General features: G+C 38.7%; 1 protein-coding gene across 9 annotated transcripts in view; it reads right to left on the bottom strand.

Moving 5' to 3' along the window:
• MAPK10 (mitogen-activated protein kinase 10) overlaps positions 1–15,012 on the bottom strand; it is a 148,484-nt gene that overhangs the window by 95,473 nt on the left and 37,999 nt on the right. For 3 of the 9 annotated variants that reach the window (XM_048305346.1, XM_048305347.1, XM_048305348.1), the window contains one exon: positions 1,094–1,250. The exons of 5 other annotated variants lie outside the window; for them this stretch is intronic. The gene's annotated coding sequence lies outside the window, so the exon portion shown is untranslated. Of the gene's footprint in view, positions 1–1,093; positions 1,251–15,012 lie in introns of those variants that run through there. One more of the 9 variants, XM_048305351.1, reaches the window with a different exon arrangement.

Genomic DNA, 15,012 nt, shown 5'->3' with positions numbered 1-15,012 from the left:
GCATTGACTTAACATGCAGCCAACAGTTGTATCTCCAGTAGTATCAGTTCCTAGGAAACTGAGTTTACCCAGACACATCCTATCATTAATTTAATTGACTGTGTTTATCAAAGCAAAAGGACCACTAAGAAAAAAAACTGAGTTAAACTAAGTAAACCACTCACCAAGTGAAAAAAAAAAAAAAAAGTAGGCTACAAAAGACACAAGAATGCTTTGTGATTTTCTGCAGCTGTTCTCAGCATTGCTTAGCAAATTAATTTAACACAGAATGTCATTCAGAACTATCTTTAGTCCTTCTTAGTGTTTTAGCGCATTATAACAATTAATCATCTTTTATTAATGTATGGGCACTCAAAGATGAACTAAGAACAGTCACATTGTACTGGGTACTGCTAACTCATCTTTTATAGTAACAGTTACACTATTATTCTAGCTAATATTACACATCCATACTACACAGAGAATATTACAAGTGTACTGAGATCTTGATTTTGGAAAAAATTTAAATACAGGCTTAAAGGGACTATGAGGATGTGCAATGTTCTCTAGACCACAGAGGTAAATATGTGCATAAGGCTTTGCATAGGATCCACAGCTGCACAGTCATTCTTACAAAAGGGAAATATTATTAGAATTAGATTTAGTGGTGAAACTTCACTGTAAGATATGCAGCTAAATAGGTCAGGTCTACCTCCCCATGCTGTCCAGGCTTAGAGCTATCATCTATACCTTGTTTTCATTCAGTATTCCTTCCAGGATTCATTGACTGGTCAAATCAAAACCTGCTCTGTCATACACACAGAGGCATTTTTCATAAATGAATCTATGGTCACAACCAGTTCTCCCTCAGAGGAGACACACAAAAAACAATGCCTAAAAACAACAAACAGAACACCTTTAGAAAGTGTTTATTTTCCTGCACTAGTTTTCTTCCTATTACTTTGCATGCAATTTTTACAGTATGCTCGTCACAGAGTAACACAAACACTTCACAAACACATAACATCTCCTAGTAGTCCCCCTCTTTTACAGGCATTTTCCTTTTTTATTAAGCTTGTTTTCATCAGTAATTAGGTGGCCTTAGATGCCTTACCAGGGATAGGATAGTCTGACAGCGAAGTTTTACATTTTGTCCAGGTGACACACTTGTAATTGTTCTGAGGTCTTCCTGGGGAGAGCTGCAAATCTGGGGACCACTGCTCAACAAATGCGGTCTGTCGAAGTTTCACCTTTGTCCCAGTGGAAGACAGCTGTCAAAGGAGTTAAAGACAGGCAGGGTTAAGGAAGCCTGAGCTCATCTGAGTTGGGACAGTTAGCTCATTTTGGGACTGTTTGCTCCATTTTACCATGCTCCAAGCTAAAACAGCACAGATACTGAGTGGTGCATTTTCCCTCATTAGAGTAGCTGGGTTTTTTTAAACCCTCTGCAGCTTTTCTAAGGTCAGTCCTTTCATGCACTGCCATAGTCTGTTGGATTAAAAAAGCCTGGAGGTGACTATGATGCCTTGTGATAGTCAGAGACTGCAATATCTGTCAGAGGCAGAGAGCAGTTCTGTTGCTATGCACCTTTAGGTATAGAGAACTCTCTGAAAGGCAAATAAACAAGAAATGCTTTATTCCTTAAATGTGCCATTAGACAAGTTTAAGGAGTCCACATCCTGGATCTTCTTTCTGCACAGACTCAAAGGCTTACATGAAAAGGACAGCTCCTGATCTGGAGAAATAAAGAAACTTTCTGAGGAAAAGTAAATTAAAACCCCCAAAACATCAGTGTTGAAGTAATCAGGAGCAGAAATTTAAGGGAGAAAATCAATAAAATCTTATCAGCTGCATATCAGTGAGGAGAGGGTACATTAGAAAGATGTATTGCTGTCCACTCTTTAAGAATAATACTGACACTTCAATTTCTACCAAACTCATGCCATTACAAGAGTTGTTTACCAACCTACCTGCCAGCTATACATTTCCATCTTTCTCTTTTGCCTTGCTGTCCTGAACAACTAGCAGGTCTCATAATCTATAGAATGGGGGAGGGAGGACAAGGGCAATCAATAGCCTTGCAGCTTCTCCCTTTTACTCATTCTACGAGATGCTTAAATGTCACTCTCATGGGCAACTTGGCAAAATACACACTTCAGAGCATCACAGGCCATATTTACCTCCAGGTGTCCTTAGGTTCCTACAAAGGCTTGTACTGTCTGATTTAAGATACAAACTTCAAAAAGAGCAAACAGCTGTTTGAGACCTTTAAGACACCCTTAGATGACAGTGAACAAACAGGATTTGTACATTCAAGAGCCTCCGCACCTTCAAAAAACCGTACTGTATCCATGATCATAGTCTGCTATCTACACAGTCATGCACCAGTAAGCCCATGCCACAAACCACTGTGCAGAGTCAAGAGTAGAAGATTAATAACATTTCCTTTCCTTTTTTCCCCCTTACAAGTGATTTTACCACTATTTGAGTTAAATTCTGATATTCCTGGTAACAGTGCTATAAAAAACACTGCTGAGGAAGACACCAGTAAATTATCCAATCTATATTCCTGCCCGACAGCAAGATCAACTGTAATTATTTCTGACAGATATTTTTATAAGTTGTTCTTCACAATGAAACATGCCCTTGCAATTTACATTACAGTCAATGGAGAATTCCTATTTACAAATAAAATCTGCAGCATCAGAAGAACAGTGCTCAACAGTATGCAAGGCTCACAAAGATAGGCAAGAATTCACAGCAAATGTATATACCAATTTAATTGCTGGTGGAAAGGTTAATCAGGGTTATGACCACTACCATGATGTTTTCCTCCAGAAAGTTTGAGAGTTTTATCTGTTAATGAAGAGCCTGTGTGTTTAGTATCCTCTTGTGTCAGTTGCTTTACACATGCCAAGTATCATCTTAAACAGCCACTGCATTTGAATTATCATAATCTGATGGAACAGGTCTAATCAACCTGACCAGAAGAGCTCAATGAAATTTTATCATTTGCCTCTGTTTCTTTTATAGTGCGTATTACTATAACTGTAGCTCTTTTTTCTTTATATAATCAAAAAAATGCCTGGAAGCTGCTCAATTAAAATGTTGGTGGTTGACTTTAAACAGAAATTCCTATCTCAAAGATACACCAAAAGAAAAATAAATTCATTTTTGTGGGTTACTATTCCCACATTATTGCAGAACAACCCAACCTGTAAATCATAAAATGGCCCACTCTTCTATGAGACATGCATCCATCTGTCCTATAGTAGAACATACTTTCCCCCAAATTAACAGCCATGTACTACCAATCAAACAATTTTACTGGGTTGCAGAAAGGGCATCAGCTCTGGACTAATCTTAACGTTTCAATGAAGTTTAGAAATTAAGCCTACCTCATTTAGTGGCATTGTCTTCATACTTAAAGAACCAGGCAGCATTTGCTGTCAAACTGACATCTGAAGGTGAAACTGAGCACCAAGTGCAATGTTTGGGATTTCGGAGGGTTGGGGTTTTTTGGTACACAGAGCTTACCTGCAATCCTGGAATGGTTAGAGAAGATCATCAGATCTTTTTTTAGTCTAGCCAGCGTGTGCTGTTCAACAGCTAATCACTCCTGAACAACATTCAACCACGACGAAAAAAATAAATCTCCATCCTATTTTTAAGCAGGATGCAGTTTATCAGCCCATATGTTGAAAGAGATGTACAAATGAAATTCACAGCAGCAGCAATAAAGAATTGGATGTTTAAAAAGCAAGATGGATGCCTCCAATTCTCAATTAGAAAGACACATTATACCAGTTACAGAAAGATGTTTCCATTTCCAAGATCTTTTAGTGAATGCTTGCCTAGTCCCAGCTGCATTTCAATGAAGTTAAAAATAAAATGACTTGTACACTACACCAGCTCCACAGTAGAAGCTCTTCCATGCCTGGGAACGGAAGAGACAACTCCTGAAGCAGAACTTTCCAAAGACATACAGAGTCAGCATGGCACAAAGCAGCTGTCGCTGCTGACAGGATGGAAGCTGAACGTGCATGAACTCTGTTTTGAGTTGGAAGAGGAGAAAGGAGGGAGAAAAGGAATGTAGCCTGTGCAAGTCTACAAAATTTACCACAAGTCTTCCCTAGACAGATTTCAAAGCTCTGATGGGAAGGCAATTTTAAAGCCCAACACCACCAGCAGAGAACAGAGCTCTGTTGCAATTATAAATAATCCTCAGCAAAAGAAATATTTTAATTATCTGCTTATAAATCCATAGCACAGTGTAGCCCATCCAACTTCAGGTGTGTACTGCCCTCCACTGCCCAACATGACCAGCCTTTGCTCACTTCTCCGATGTCTACTACTGCTGCTACTGGCAAGTCTAACTATGGTATCACAAAGTCCAATGGTATTTGTTATTTTTCTCAAAGCTTCAGATAAAGAATTGTATCTTTCATTTAAAAGATGTTTCTCTCCCTCATAGTTGCAGAAAGGCAACAAAGAACATACTCAATAGCCTCAGAAGGTCAAAAAAGAAGGGACATATAAAGATTCCTCATTTAAAAAAAAAAAAAGACTCAGTAATTTTTTGTGACTTCAACTCATGTTTTCTGAGTACATGGAGACAAAATCCCACTTTTCAAATGCAAGACAGACCTAGGCATATGCTTATTTAACCAACATGTAGCCAGAAATTCAAATAGTTTCTTGTCTTGAAAAGATGCCTTCCTCTAACATCAGTCTTTAAAGGAAACTCTACCAATTCTTGCAGGGGGAGGAAAAGCAGGTTCATTGGGGACTGGTGTCAGTCACTGCTTATGAAGGCTGAATCACTATACAAGAGTTAGGAGTCCAAGCAAAGGCATGCCAGCAGGATGGACAATTAATCTGCTGAGAGAAATTACCACTGACATAAAATTCTGCAGCATTAACTAAGGGTTAGCTCGGTGTAATGCAGAGCCAAAACACAGACAATATCTCATTTCCACTGTGACCATGAGCACTGCACAGCAAACATTTTTTAAAATCTTGTCAGTGTATAAATCTACTGCGGCCCTTATGAATACATATAAGACAAGTGCACAAGTTGTGCATGTGTTGGGGGCTCAGTGTGCTACTGAAATCTTCTTGGCTTAATCTGAGAAAAAATTGTACTTGTGAAGGAGCAACTGCAGGGCACTGGCCTAGAGCAGAGCATTTTATTTGCAAGAAATTGCTCCTGTGCATCAGAAACACTGTAACAAGAGATTTCAAAGTATTTTTTTTATGCAAATGTGACGAAATGACACAGAACACTGAAAAAGTGCAAAGAAAAGACCTGCATGAAAAGTGTAAACCATTTGCAATAATAAGAATTGACATCTAGTTTCCCCAGACAACTTTTCAGCTGATGCTGCAACAACTGACTAGAACACAACTTGTACATTGTCTAGCTAACTCTCCTCCCAAATGCTGGCCCAAGTCAAGTATCCAAGTAGCTAATGATGTGGAACTTCGCAATCAGAATGAATGCTGAACACTTAAGCATGAATTATAGAATCCTTGAATGGTTTGGGTTGGAGGGAACCTCTAAAAATCAACTAGTCCATTTCCCCTGCTGTGGGCCAGAACATCTTTCATTAGGTCAAGTTGCTCAAATTCCCACCCAAGAGCAGCCTATGTACACTTCATTTGAGCCATGGTTTGACATGAAAACAGGCTGCCTTTCACAAAGATGGTTTCAATGGTGTGCTGAGTTTGTCTTTACACTGTCCTTTTCTACTGAGATTACACAGCAGCTTTCCCCAAAATGAGATTTTATCAGCTTTCTCTGTACAGTGGGTATTATCCAATCCCTCTGAGTGCAAAATCCCAGTGCCTAAAGGAAAAAAAAGTTGGATTTTGAACTGGAGTAGCAAGACATACAAAAGAATCCCTCACTAGCCAACATATTTCTCATCAGCCAAAGCACATGGGTGGAAAACAAACCAGTGGGACCAACCATGAGGATTCAACGATGAATATATGCAAAATTTTAACACCACTGAGGGAAAAAAAACTCATTATTGTTTCACTGTTTAATTATGATTTACTTTCCTCATTGCATTATAGGTATGAATCTATGCTGCCACACTTAGACCTGCTATCTCTCACGTGTACAATAATGTAAACCCTCTGCGCAAAGTTGTTTCTGATGAATCCAAACCAATCAATCACTGCTCACTGAGGAAACACTGAAGGGCACTTACTTAAGATGAATACTGGAACAGTTTTAACAGCTTATAGCTGGGGCAGAGGGGCAAAAGAGAGAGAGAAAAAGAGAGAGATTGACTCTTCTTGCTTTCTTTCTATGGCATTGGTTAAAACTGCCGTGAACCAGTTAGGTACTTCTACCACTATGCAGAGTTTCACAGTAGAATTCTTTTTGTCACAACCATCACATCTGGTAAAATCACTGCAAAGAGGATGTCAGATATGATGCTGAATTGCCCTGACCTACAGAAACTATGAAGTACCTGGTAGTGCAGATTATACAAGAACTATTAAGAATAAAGATTAGACAAAACACTTGGAAGATATTCTTGACAACATCAATAGGTCACGTTTATAAACTAGTAAAATATTTGAATGCAGTAAAAAATAAAACTGTAAAAGCTAATTAAAGACTGTATTTGGTTTGATTTCCAAGAGGCAGTCACACCTCCTAGTTTTGGGCTGAGAATATGTGGTCTGGTTTTGGACAGACAAGTCTTTCTTTTAAAAATAAATCGATCACTTTTCACCCAGGAGAAAAAATAAGGGAGACAAGGGTGGAGAGGTTACATTCTGAAGAATGCATTTTATTTCATTCTTTCTTTGGTTGGTTTGTTTGGGGTTTTTAAATAAACTTCAAACAAACAGCATAAACCTTGGATTTCTACATGTGCTTTTGAAAAGAATGGCCTGACAGACTGAAGGACCTCACCAGAAGTGAGGGCAAAAAAAAAAAGAATTATTTTTGGTACTGCCTGTCAGCTTCAGAGGGAAGGAAGAAAACAAGGAAACCAAGGTGTAAGTACAAAGGACTTAGTCTCAGAAAAAATATACATAATCCAAAAATTTAAAATAGCTTCAGCGTTTGGGGTGCCTGAAGTCCTATAGGTCAGGACATGTCATTGTCATCGCATAGTCAAAGTTATGAGGGTGACAAAACTTTCTAAGCCCTCCTATACTGCCACACATGCAAGACATGCAATTACCTGCTGAGGAAGGGACATGTTTCCTTTCTGAGTACCAAAATTCACTCTGCTCCACTAATGAGTCTCTCCTTACGGCCCTGCAGTTGTATTCACAGTCCTAATGATACACCACTTTGAGCATGGACCACTGTGTCTTTGCACTTCAGGAACATCCCCCCTTATGTTTATATAGATCCTATGAGTGTCAGAAGTCACAAGTATACAACCTAGGATAAGCTACAATTCTCTCCAGCTCCTTCAGTTTTTTTTCTCTTACAACATTCACAGCCAAATCAGTTAAGGTCTTATCTTGGAGGAAAACATCTGTTTAAGTATCTTGACTGTACTGAGATTCCTTCATTTCTCTTCACACTAAATAAGTTATGAACAGGCAAACTATTCCTCTACATTCAGCTTCATATAGGAAAATACTGTGAAAATACTTTCTTCAAGAAAGATGATGACTCAAGGGGAGAGAGCCACCTGATGCTGCGCTGTCTTTAATTAGAAATGTGAATGTGGCTGTAGATCACAAAAACATCATACTAATGCCCTATGTTTCTCATTCCATGTCAACTCTAGCTCAGTGTCTACCACTGTGACAGACTTCACTGACGGGCCCAGCCCCTACCCACAAACAGAATAAAACTGCTAACCATGGACTACCAACAAAACTCATACCCTGGCATCAGCACCTTTTACCATATGTTTTTATTTATCTCATCAAAAGCACAGACAAATATGTAATTCACACTGCCTAAATAGCAAGCTCAGACTATAGATATTTAAAATGTATGTAAATGAAATTTAGAGGAATGCTTTCAGAAATGCCACCCCACAGGCCATTAGGTCTTGCTGCCAAACAGACAGATACTGTCTCTACTTACAGCACCCTGAGTTCTCTTACATCCATCATATGAAAAAACTTCAGCTCACATGTGCCACATGTTGATTTCTTGTCCCTCCTGAAACCCATACTGGCATAAAGCAGCAGCGCTACTTCCCAGCAATGCAACATCTGGGATTCCCTAGGCTAGCAAAATGCACCCCAAATTCAAAGCACAATTCATGTAAAGAAAAGCTCAGATTACTAGGTGTCTATAGATTCATCAACATGCAGCAGTCCTTGCAAGCATGTGTCTTTTGTACAGTTACTCAAATTTATGTAACTGTGAGAAACTTATGCGATGTTGATTCCATGGACCTTTCTGAAGTGCTGCTCCGCGCTGGTTTTCAGACAAAGTATGTTCAAGGAGCTCACAGAATGAAGAGCCAGGAAATGCTGATGTCTTTGCAAGAAACAGCAATATCCAGTTATCACCAGCTGCAGATAGAACCTTAAAGCACAAATTAGCAAAATTTGTCAAGAGACATCCACGACGTGGCTTCAGGCCTTGCCTATAGCTTTGCTGAGGATCCGCATACAACTGAGGCGGAGGGATAGCAACAGTCCCTATGAAATATTGTATGGCAGGCCATATCGAATTCCACATGTTCCAGGTGAAATTCATATGAGGGGAAACTTGATTTACAGAAATATCTAATGGCTTTAGGTTCCACTTTGCAGAAGCTCCAGAATTATATCGTGTTATCCAGATCCATAGGACTGGACACATACTCATCTGTTGCCTGAAGCGAAGTTCAGAGGCACCACCAGCTCTGGAAGACCATCAGTCTTGGCAACATGGAGATGGTAAGTTGAAAAACTTGTCCATGAAATCTCGTTTCTTCACCTACTGTGCAAAATCAAGTATAAGGAGGTCTATAGGCAGGCTGGAATAACTGCTGTAATTGGCTCAATGGCCTTTCCATAAATAAACATACTACAAAGGCACTCTGCAAATTTACTGAGGTACACGGGAAGAATTCAGTTAGCACTTTTCTTACATTTGAAGGGATAGTTATTTTAATACCCTTCCTGGATTTACAGCTACTTCTCTCTACATACTGCTAGATTACTCATGCCAAAATTGAATCTACAGCTTTCCTACATCCTCTACAGTAGAGTGAAGCACATCAAATGGCAAGATATTCAAAAAGCTCTCTGACAGAGAGCAAGCATGGGTCTGTGTCCTGCGTTGCTTTGTATTGTCAGTTATGTGCATTCTTGATGCATTTGTGCTCATCAAAAAGTTCAAAACAAAAAACCCCCTTCATTAAAATTCTGTCTGAAAACTGCCAGTGCTACAATTGTATATGTCCCACTGGAGGATATTGTGAAGTTTAGGGACAGATTAACAAGGACATGAGAACCAAATGCCTTTGAAAAGGAAAGTGCTTGATGGCTTGGCTCTTTCCTCTGTTTTGTAGTGGACATGGACATGAAATCCAAATGTCTTCAGCTCTCAGAGGAAGGCAAACTTTTGTTACGAATCCCATGTCTAAAGTCAGGTCTCACACTATCTGTTGCAATACTGAAAGCAAGCTTCACTTCCACAAGAGGTTTAGCATTCCAACATTAAATTATGAGTAATTTCAGAGCGCTGCAGGTTCAGCTTTGAAAAAGTCATCTTGAGCACTGCTAATAAATCGTGGAATCAAAGAATATCCTGACATGGAAGTGACCCACAAGAATCATCGCAAGCTCAACTTCTAAAATAGCTATGGTAGCATGCAGAGGGAGCAGCACCAGCTGGGCATCAACTCATTTTCACTGCAGTTCACAGTAAGTTCCACACTGCTGGGACTTCACTCTTCTCAGCACTCAAATTAGCTGATTTAAGACCAGTTGCACATGCACTATAAACCTGCATTGACTACAGTGTAAACATACAATTAACAAAACCTAAATAAAGGAAATAGCCAGTTATGTAAATCCCACAGTCTACCTAAAGTTTGTAGATACTTCACAATAATTTGGTTTTCCTTGCACTTCATGTATGGATAAATAATTTACATAACTGGCAATTGTGTTTAAAAAAAAAGGAAAAGACAAATACTAAGAAAATTAAATATTAAAAAATAATAAGAGAAAAAATAAAATAAAGTAAGATCAATAAAAGACAATGTACCTACAAATTTTGAAAATGGTACCTGCAATGACTAAGCATAGAAGAAAATGGGGAAAAAAGGCAGATCACTGTTCTAATATTTTATCAACACCAGACAAGGTTGTCTAGTCAATAGAAATGGACAGTAATGCTGCAACATTACAACCTTAAACATTACCTAATGAGATAAAATATTTGCTGAACCAAAGTACTGGACAGAATCTGTATGGATAAAAATTAATCTGTAACGCAACATTTATTTTCCATCAAAACAAAAAACACTGTAAGCAAGACCGGAATGAGAACTGAGCCTGTAAGAATGAAAGAATGCAACTAAACACAGAAAAATGGAATCAGTAGAAGTGCAAGGCTGCTCCCAATTCCAAAAGGAAAAAGCCCTACAATCACTTCAGGTTTTCATAGAGGCTACAGTTTAGCATATTTAGTAAGGAAAGTACAAAAATGTGTCACCATGAAACTACGTTTTCAAAGAAGAACCAGATGGTACTAAATAAAAGGCAAGAAATTAATATCCACAGTCTCAGCCTGGAGAAGACACATGATATCTCCCAAAAGGTATTCACACTCAAAAAAAATAAGCTAGCTGTGGCTCACAATAAGATAAATCTCTGTGTACAGATACTGACAGCATTTGTTGACCCTCATTTCCTGAACATCAGTGGGATCTTGTCTTTGGATTACCTTATTTATAAAAACCACAAGATTTCTTACTCTCATAACAGAGCTTTCTGTGGTTGATATAGACATTTCAATCTTCAGAGTAATTTTTTGTGCCAGTTCAGTAACTTCATTTCTGATTATACAACACACTTGCAATAGCAAAAAAATTACTGCAGTTGACATTTTGCCTGGTAGTGAGTTATTGTAGTCAACAGATATTTTTCCACAGATTTCACTGGGCTTTGGATTATTTCATTAAAAGGTGTTCTACTTTGCAAGAAAGGTCTCATATTTATGGTGCCAACCCAATAGCTTTTGGTTATGTTTTACAGTCCAGATTCAGCAAAGTATTTAGTCTGGACCATTCTATTTCCCTGATGGATATGCTTGAGGACATTGTGTGGCAAATCCAAGATATCAAACTGAAAATTGCTTAACTGATAAACTGAAATTTAAGCTAAAGCATCCTTATTTCACTAGCTCGAAGATGTTGTAATTCTAAGAGGAACATATCGCCACTTAAATATTACATAAGATCCAAGACCAACCAACACATTTTAGTCAAAGCTGAGTAAGATGAAGCAACAGTAAAATAAATTAGAAACTTCTGGTTATTAACATGTTAACATAAATCAGTGTGGCATTACTGCATGAGCTGCAGCACTAGGTTATTGTCCTAGTTAACCACCAGAGGAAAGAAGGAATGCCATGAAGGAAAGGACAATTTTTTCAACCCTGGCACTCCCCTTTCCTCTTGTGATATTGTAAATAAATAGAGACTGAGTCCTACTGCTGTGGAAGCAGCCAGCACACTTCTCTAGGCAGCAAGAGCAATGGCAAAGCCACCTGGGGACCCTCTGTCCTCCTGCACTGACTGTAAACTGCTGCTGTAAACAGGGAGCTAGTGGTCGTATTTTTATGGTGAACTGCTTGGTATTTGCTTATTTATTTCTTCTAGGCCCTTAACTGTCATGTCAGGATCACAATCTCATCTTTCATTAACTATATATACTCACAATAAAGTCATAATGAAATATTAGTATATTTATATATACCTTTATTTATATTTATATATACCTTTAACTATATCACAGATTTAGCTTATTAAGTTTTATTTATTTTTTTCTTTAACCAGAGTTCAAGAGTTTAAAATGCAAAATAAAACAGCTTAAAACAATTACTGAAAACAGATGTTGCACAGCAGCCACGAAACTATAAGAAACAGCAGCATATCAAGTTGCCTTGGATATCCCACAACCAAGACCAAGTTAGGTTCACCAAGCGGGTTTTTACTGCCAGACATGTGAAACAAAGCCCAGTTTTACATCACTGACCTAGCATCTACAAAAAAGCCCTAAGCCACCACAAACGGACCGCATACAAGTTGGATAAAAAAGTCTGCCACTGATGATTTTCAAAGCTGCATTTCTAAGCCACTTTTGCAGTCTCAAAGGAATCTTTCTTAAGTTTTTTTAATGATTTGAGAGTCTAATAATGTAACTAGACACAGTTAAATACTAGGTCAGCCTCCTGGTGCCAGTGTCTGCATGAAGCATGGGTGGAGAAATGTGAACGAATAATAGTGCTTCCTGAAGATCTGTCTGCTCTTCCACGCTTTGAAAAGTTAATTTGCATAAGAAAAGCAGCAGGATACCCAAAAGCTGAAATATCAAAGTGAATTTACTGGTCACATTTTGTCTAGTTTGGGTCATAATTCTGGTCTCCACTGAGTTCATTTCACCGCCTGATTTTCAACTCTCCTTGATGTAGTTACCTTTACCTGTTTGTGATCTGTGGTAACACGGGAAGACTGACTGATATAGAAGCTCCTTTTGTAGATGTGCTGTGACCTTGTACATGGTAAAAGAGTTTTAATTCTCACATTCTTACTACTTAGAACAATGAGTGAGTTTTTGGACATAATCAAAAGCAAAGCACTACAGAGCGAGGTTGTATTTGCATGTAGTTGCCCTTTGTTTGAGGGGCTCTCTATGTGAACTGCCTGAGAACCCACAAGTCACAATCATAAAATCATAGAATTGTTTGGGTTGGAAGGGACCTTAAAGATAATCTCCTTCCAACCCCCCAGCCATAGGCAGGGACACCTTTCACTAGGCCAGGTTGTTCAGAGCCCCATCCAACCTGGCCTTGAGCACTTCCAGGGATGGGGCATCCATCTTCTCCGAGCAGCCTCTTCTGATGTCTCTCCAGCATCACAGTAAAGGAACCATCGTGCACCTGATCCCATTTTCCCATCCAGTTCTCATCCACAAATGACTTGCAGGCTGGCAAGACACCATGAAATTAGTATTGGTTACCTACCTATGCCATTACCTACCAAACATTTTCAAAGGTCATCCCACCACAGTCAACTGTGCCACTTGGATAGGGCCTCTCCATACATACCAATGTAACCAAGATCAGAAGAAATGAAGACCTGAAGGACAAGACTACCAACTACAAGACTATAATCAGATTGGTTTTTTTCAGCCAAGAATTTTATTATAGATTGCATTCAGTGAAAAGAGGCAGGTCAGTCAAAAATATAACTGGTTGACCTGGAAACCATGCATCAGAGTTGGTTACTTTCATATATCTTTCATGGGTTTATGTTCCTGGACAAAAATTAACTCATAAATGTTGTTACAGTTGACATATTTAGACAAAAATCCCTATGTGTGAAACATTCAATGGGCAGTATTTATAGTATTTGCAGCATCTTTTGCCTCAAAGTACCTAAAGATGCATTTTCACCAGCTTTAAAAAAAAAAAAAAAGCTTTTCTTTTTCAGTTCAGAAATCACAGGTTACAGTGATTGAAGAGAGTTCTGTCTCAGTAATTCCATTTGGCTCCTCCATCAGCACAACATAACATGACAGCTTTCACAATGCATCACCTTCCTTAAATATAAACGCTATCTTCCTGAAGTACTGCCGAGAAGTTTGGCACAGTTGCCAGCCTGGATTACAAGGAGAAGACCACTACAGCACTGACTTGCTCAGAACACAATGCTTTCTGGGCAAATATATCTATTATTTTGCAAAAATCAAAGACAACAGGTAAAGTACCAGTCACAACCATGGGAGTCACCTACTTATAATACACACAGCAGATAACCTTTGGTGAAAAAACTGTGAGCGTCAGCAGCTGATGCTCTGACTTCTGCTACCAGTGGCAAATGCTACACAAGCAGTTCTTTCTAGAGCCACCACAATCAAAAAGACAGGGTCTGTGCCCCACAAAGCTGTTATCCAAAATGGCATTAAGTTGTACAACAGTGAAGAACAAACACGAAACAATGACAATAGCAAAAAGCTGAAATATAACTCAGTTGAATCAACAGTGGATGAATATACTTTATTTTTAATGCTTTATTATTGTAAAATTGTTATTGCTGTTAATGATACCGACCCCTGCTTTTGCTACAATGATCAAGAAGACAGGTCAATGCTTTCCTGAGAAAACATGGGACCTTTCAGATGTTGTTTGGAGCTGCATAGCTCACTCCCATTTTTCTTCACCCCACAAGCCTATACAAATTCACTGTCAGAGCTCCCAACTTAGTAAGCCAACTGGTTTAACAAGCTGAAGGTCACTAGCAGCAAGATCTCCCAAGCTGCTGCCTTCATAGCACACAGTTTGATAGGAGGTGCCTGTCAGCCAGAGCTACAGCCTGTAACACCAAAACACAGCCATAAACCACAAATACAAGGATATACAAGGCAAATAAATAATGAGTGTTCTCATACTGAGTACTGTTAAGCTCTCAGTGAACTGGCAGACAAAAAAAAAGTAGTTAATCTAAAAAAAAAAAAAAGAACCCTTTCTTCCACAAAACAACAGAAAGGGTAAATAATTCTGTGTTTTGGTTTTTTTCCCAAGAGAATGTCTCTTCAATGTCTATTATCAATGAAGAAAATCACTCTTCTAAAATTAAAGGAAGCAAGGAAAAGCATCCTTTAGAGCTCCCTGTATTCCACTCCCCACCTCTCAAACCTGACTATTCACCAAACCTTGAGAAAATATGTGTCTTCTTCGTGGCACAGGCACGTTTTCAAGAAATAACATCCTTGTGCTGCCTGCATCCCTAATTCCCATTCTGCATTTCTTTTCTTGCAATGTTTCTTATCATGCATCTTTTAACATACTTTTGTGTGTGTGCTTCTATTAAAGCC

The sequence above is a fragment of the Corvus hawaiiensis genome, chromosome 5 (assembly GCF_020740725.1).
Source record: "Corvus hawaiiensis isolate bCorHaw1 chromosome 5, bCorHaw1.pri.cur, whole genome shotgun sequence".
Lineage (NCBI taxonomy): Eukaryota > Metazoa > Chordata > Aves > Passeriformes > Corvidae > Corvus > Corvus hawaiiensis.
The sequence above is the reverse complement of the archived record's forward strand: the minus strand, read 5'-3'. Positions and strand labels throughout refer to the sequence as shown.